Here is a 6,356-nt window from a genome sequence, read left to right as displayed (position 1 = left end):
TAAAAAAAAAACCCGAAAAACAAAAAAAACACCCCCCCAGTGCTCCCCTCTCTTTTCTAGGCATCCACCTCTCTCCCCTTCCTAAGAACATTTCCATCTTCAGTTCACCAACGTTTGAACAGCTGCACAAGCACAAAGTGTTTAATTTGGGAACAGTGTCTGTGGGAAGCTTTGTAAGTTTCCAAAGTAATGCAAAAGCTTAATTTAGAAAGTCATATAACAACTCTTTTGATTCTGGAAGTCACAGAGATTATGGATTGCACTGCAGAGGCAACCTGCCTGATGATGTTAGCGCTTTGCAGCACTGGGTTTTTCTGCGGCAGTTTCATTTGTATTCCTTTTCAGAGACACAGTAGTCAGTCCAGTTGAAGAATCTACTCCCTGCGGACAGGGTCTATGTCTTGTTCAGCCTCTCTCTGTGGTCAGGGCCCAGGATGAGTGAATAACTGGTTAGTACCTTTAAATGTTGGATCGTATTGCCTGATTGCCCCCTACTCCTTACTCTGGCCTTAAACTTGGTCCAAACACATTCTGAAACTGGGAAACGATAATGGTTACTAAGAACTTAGCAGGTCAATAAAAGGTATGATCAGATCGTACCACCACTAACTTCCTGGGCTCCACGAAACTTAAAGAAAGTTAAAGCGCCAGAACTAAAGAGTCACATGTCCTACCAGATTTTTCTTTTCTTTCTTTTCTTTCTTTTTTTTTTTTTGGCTGCACCTGTGGTGTGCAGAAGATCCTGGGCCAGGGAATGAACCCGTGCCACAGTAATGGCCTGAGCCACAGCAGTGACAACACCAGATCCTTAACCTGCTGCACCACCAGGGAACTCCTATCCTACCAGAGCTAATATTAGAATCTGCCTCTCAGGGACATACATAATTAAGACCTGAAAAATAATGAAGACTTGAATAGATCAGGATAGACTTGGACATAGGATGGGTCCTGGAAGACTCATCTTAATGAGGATGCAAGCATGAAATGCAGAAATGAGGATGCAAGCATGAAATGCAGAAATGAGGAGGCTGTCTCTGAAAAGGAATAAAAATGAAACTGCTGCAGAAAAACCCAGTGCTGCAAAGTGCTAACATCATCACCACCACCACGATCATAGTCACAGTATTTGGGGCTGGAACTGAGCCAGTGCCTGCTGAGCAGCATTGCCTGGGGGAGCCATCTGTGTGCCGTACATATTCGGGGCCCTCATTTGGCCTCTGTGGGCTGCAGACAAAGCATCCTTTTGTATGAAGATAGGGGTGCATCTTGACTGTCATGGGATGTTCTGGAACCTTAAAACACATTCGGTTACATTTGATTCCCAGGGCTCAAAAGTCCAGGAAAAGCATTTAAACTCTTTCCCCTATAGGGGTCAGATATATATGGAATCTATAATAAGCCAGATGTCCCCAAGTGTCAGTCTGGAGAGACAGACAATGAGGAAGATTCCAGAGAGAATGTCACTGTGAGTGAAGATACTCTGGCAGAGTAGACCAGATCCAGGTGGAACACCTGAATGCTGGAGGGCAAGAGGTTTTAGGTAGAGTGCAATGCTGAGTCCCTCACCAGTTTTTCACCCGGAGCTCCTCAATCCCCGTCCCAAGGGTTCCAGTGTGTTCTGGGCTGGGTCTTAATTAAGAAGTGGAAAACCATGTCACTAGAGGTACAGTTATTCTGGTATGGGCATTTTCTCTAAAAGACCTGAAAAACATTGTTGGGCTGGTCCCATTGACCCCTGGAGATCAATGGGAGGGGGAGGTGGGCAGCAGCTTGGCAGCAACCAATGCTCAAGGCAGTACTGCAGGATGCAAGGGCAGCAGGCTAGGAGGACAGAGACAGGAGAAATATAACAAGACGACATGACCCAATAGCTAAGTGGTGAACCCGTGTAGAATAATTATTCTACATTTTATTTTAAGTGTTAGTTTTTGCCAGATCTTGAAATCTTTCAGAGCTCAGTCTGCAGTGGGTTCATCCCCATTTACATTAACATTTGCTAGTGAGCCAAGGACCATACAGAGAAATAACAAGAAAGAAACACTGACAGAAACACAGATTCAGAGAAAGGGGAATTACAGAAGGAGATACACATAAAGAGATACATAGACAGTTTGAGAAAATAGATGAAAAATAGAGGAAGACAGAAAGCAATTGAGGAGGGAAGAACAGAGAGAGAGACCTATTAAGACATCCAAGACCCAGCTAGTGTTCTGGGAGAAGCTAGCTGGCTCCCCTAGGACGAAAATCAGGCCGTCCTGGATTGAGCCTCCCAGGATTAAGAACCTAAGAGAAACCACAAAGATTCATTGTTTTGTTTATCCGGAGGTTTTGGCTCCTGGCAACTTCGGTGCCGACGTTCTGACACACTGCCTGAGCTCCCCCTGCTGGCGGCTCTGCAGAATCTCACCGTCTGGTTCCAGAGTGGGATCAGATTACGTAAGTCTTCTTCGAGATTGGCCCACCGTTTTCCTTTTTTATTTTATTTTTTATTTTTTTTTATTTTCTCAAGTTCCTAGTTCTCCGAAGTCTGTCCTGGGAGACCCAGCCCAAATAAGAGTGCAAGCGGGAGACTGGCTGAGCAAACGCTAGCTGAACATGTGCGACATACAAAGTGCTGTGGAAAGGCCTTTAGGGAGTTTATTTGGCCTTTAGTCTTCTCACTTCAAGTGTCCGTTAGAATTAAACTGACCTTCTGGGGATGGAGTGAGGGCACTTTCCTGCCCAGTTCTGACCAACTAGACCAGCTTTCCAAAGTAAGTCCTGGGAAATGCCTACGAGGGCAACAGTGATGGCGCGCCCTTCTTTTTTCCCTTCTCTTTCTCCCTGTTCATCTTCTTCCCCGCACAAAGAAGAGGAATTGCATTGTGCAAAACTCCTGGGACGGGAAGGAGAGAAACACAAATCTCCCCAAATGCCAAGCCGATCTTACTGCTAAGAATAACCTTTATCTCGGGAAGAAAGACAGAAGACCTGCCTCTCTTTCTTCCTCCCCGCTTCCCCCCAACCCCCACACTCTGTCGATGGTGGATTTTAAAGGGGCAGCAGCACCCACGCCTAAGAATACACTGAGCGCTGTTTTTCCTAAAGTGCTTGAGTTTTTGAGTCACAAAGTCCAGAGAGGGGCAACGTGGGAGGAGAGAACTTGAGTCCAGAGGACCAGGGACAGAGGTGAGGGAGGAGGCAAGAGGGAAATGGAGGGGAAGAGCAAGATCAGGACACAGGGATCTCTGTTCCACCCTGATCCTAGGCTTCTGCAGCCCTGAGGAGCAGACTGACAGGGGTAGGCAGACCCTTTGGGGGAGGGTGACCCTGGGGTGGGCAGTGGGCCCCCCACTCTGGCTGTATTTGAGGATCACCTTGAGGGAGGGGGCAGATTTCCAGACCTCTGGCTAGGATGTATGCTCACAGAAAGGAGTCCTTGTTCCCCTAAAAACCCGAACCATCTCTTGTCAAGGACTCTGGAACATCAGAAAGGATTCCCTTCTTTTGTTAACTAAAAACTAAATAGATTCTTACAGTGACCTGCATTGCAGAAAGTAGCAATGGCCCTTGGAAAAATGGAGCCACTTCTTTAGTCCTCTGTTCTGCCCTTGTCCACTGTTTCTTTCTCTTACCCACCTTCCCTCCCCTAGCTTTTTCCTTTCATCATGGGTTCAGCCTTTTGCTCACACTATCTTGTGGTCTCCCCAGGCTCTGGCTTCCTTCTCACTCACCTTTCATGTTCTCCTGCATTTGCTTCCTGGGCCAGAGTGCCCTCCTTGTGGAAGCAAGAGAAAGAAAGGATTGTCATGTCTGCTTGGGATCCCCAGATGCCTGATGCCACATAGCCTTTGAACAGGGCAAATGGATACCCTACAGAGCTTGAGGAGAGTCTATCTCTGGGTCTTTCTTTACTCACACTCAGTCTACAAACTACCACTGGAAAACTACTGGACGGTTGACAGCCCATACATTGTAGTACCTTCTATCTTGAACAGCCCTTGTCCATTTCTACCATGCGAAAGCATTTTAGTGACTCATGAGTCAATAGGAGCAGAAGTGCCTGGGCAGTGTGATAATAATAATGGTTATTTATCACAAATGAAAGTTATATTTCTATATAACTGAAACTGATCCAGTTCTGCTATTGTCAAATAAAAGGAAAAAGCCTAAAAACATCAAAAAGTAAAAAATTAAAGAGGAACACTTTTCAGAAGATGTCATTTCTTTGTATTTCTCTAGCTAAATAAATTGTAGCAATTTCCAAAATGTTCCTGGAGAAGAAACGATTTTAGAAGCAAACTCTTCAGTGGCTTTGTGGTGTGGGTTTGGGCTGCTTGTGACCAGTAGAGGGCAGACTTCAGTTGTAAATGGGAGCCTGCAGAGTGGACAACAGGGGAGAAAGGGCAATTTAGGATTCCAAGGTTGTAAACTGTTTATTTCATGCTACGCATAGCCCAGAGATCATAATCTAAGATTCTTGACATGACACGAGAGACTAGATTCCAGGAAATCAGTTCTAAGCAGGGAATGACATAACTGTCGATGTTGCTTTGCTTCTAAGATTAAAGCCTAGGCAGAAAAGGCTAGTTTTGCATACCTCCTCTGGGCGCTGCAAGCTGCTGTTTGTGAGTCACCCCAGTGACTAATCCCCAGCCTGGGTCTGCCACAGTCCTTCAAAGATGTAGACTGTTTAGAATGGAGATGGTTGTATCTGACTTGGAAAAGCAGGTGTGGTATCCAGTACTTGGTGAAGTTCCTGCGGCTGGTCATTCCCTTTTGTTTAATGACCATAGAGAAACCTGTTCCCTGGGAAACAGAGATAAGAATGAAGACCATTAAAATGTTTCTTTAAGATCTGAGCCAGCCTAGCAACGCCACTTCTAGATACATATCCCAGAGAATTGAAAACATATGTCCACACAAAAACTTGTGTAGGAATGTTCATTATTCATCAGAGCCCAAAATTAGAGGCAACCCAAGTGTCCACTGACTGGTGAATGAATAAGCAAAATGTGGTTTATCCCTACAATCAATTAGCCAGTCAAAAAGGAGTGAGGTACTGATACCTGTTACAACGTGGATAAACCTGGAATCTAATTGAGAGAAGCCAGTCACAAAGGACCACATATTGTGTGGCTCCATTCGTATGAAATGTCCAAAATAGGCAAATTCATGGAACAGAAAATGGATTAGTGGTTGCCAGGGTCTGGGGAAAAGGAGGACTCGAGAATGACTATTAACGAGTATGTATTTCTTTTGGGGGTGATAAAAATATAAGGAAAATAGAGAGTAGTGATGTATGACTCTGCAAATAAACTAAAAAAACAATGAACTTTACACTTTCAAAGGTGAATTATATCTCAATAAAACTGCTATTTTAAAAAAAATGTTTTGGAGTTCCTGCTGTGGTACAGTGGGATTGGTGGCATCTCTGGAGTGCTGGGCCCCAAGCTCGGCCCAGTGGGTTAAGGATCTGGTGTTGCTACAGCTGTGGCATAGCTTGCAACTGTGGCTCAGATATGATCCCTGGCCCAGGAGCTCCATATGCTGTGGGGCAGACAAAAAAGAAAAAAAAAAAAGATTTTGACCAGAGCAGATGTAATAGAGGGAAACTCAAAGCAGGAAATAAGGAGAATATAAAGAAAATATTTGACTCTGGGAGAGCCAGTCCTACCCCGAAGCTAAAAAATATTTTGAATGATATCAGTAGATTTAGTGCACAATGGAAACAGAGGTAGCCAAACTCACTAAAGGAAGCAAGAAGAATCATCCACATAGCTGAACAGCTCCTGCACCTTCTTCAACTAAGTAATGTGTAAAGGGTTGACACCTCTCTAATCATGCAGTCATGGTAACATGGGTGCAATTTCAGTCAAGGCAAGAGAGCCACCTTTGTGTTGATGTCACAGTGACCCCCGCGCAGAGGGACATAAGGGAGAATCACACTCCTCAGGTCACAGTAACAAGAAAGACTTTTAGGGATCTCAGGAGCTGGTGAGGAAGGAAGGTGATAATAGTTAAGTCGTCAGCTCAGCTGCCAGGGGCCTCACAGTCACACCTGAGTTCCAGGTGTATTGTCAATAACGCCCACAGAGCCTAGAAGCTTGTGCTGTGTTCCTCCCAAGCCCCCTAAGAGCTATGAGAGCTCTTAGTAAATACTTGGAAGAAGTGGAGGAATGACGACATAGATGAGCACACAACTGAAAAGGCCCTATGAAGTGCCCTGGGATGACTGGAGCCATGGCCAGTATAACTTTGGTCAACACATGAGTGAGTGAGAAAGGCAAGGAGAAATGACTTTATTCGCCCATTCTTTATCAGAAGATAAAGATGATTCACAGATCACTGGGCCTGCCTTGTTGAGCCTTAAAGCA

At 45.0% G+C, this 6,356-nt stretch overlaps 1 long non-coding RNA gene across 1 annotated transcript in view; it reads right to left on the bottom strand.

Moving 5' to 3' along the window:
* The window catches only part of LOC102162379, a 37,725-nt gene continuing 32,974 nt past the window's right edge, over positions 1,606 to 6,356 (bottom strand). Inside the window, exons 4-5 of the long non-coding RNA XR_001303087.2 lie at positions 4,580 to 4,788; positions 1,606 to 4,357 (exon numbers count right to left, since the gene is read on the bottom strand). This is a non-coding gene — a long non-coding RNA (uncharacterized LOC102162379). The remainder of the gene's footprint in view (positions 4,358 to 4,579; positions 4,789 to 6,356) is intronic.

Source organism: Sus scrofa, chromosome 13, assembly GCF_000003025.6.
Source record: "Sus scrofa isolate TJ Tabasco breed Duroc chromosome 13, Sscrofa11.1, whole genome shotgun sequence".
Lineage (NCBI taxonomy): Eukaryota > Metazoa > Chordata > Mammalia > Artiodactyla > Suidae > Sus > Sus scrofa.
This window is presented reverse-complemented; position numbering and strand designations above follow the sequence as displayed.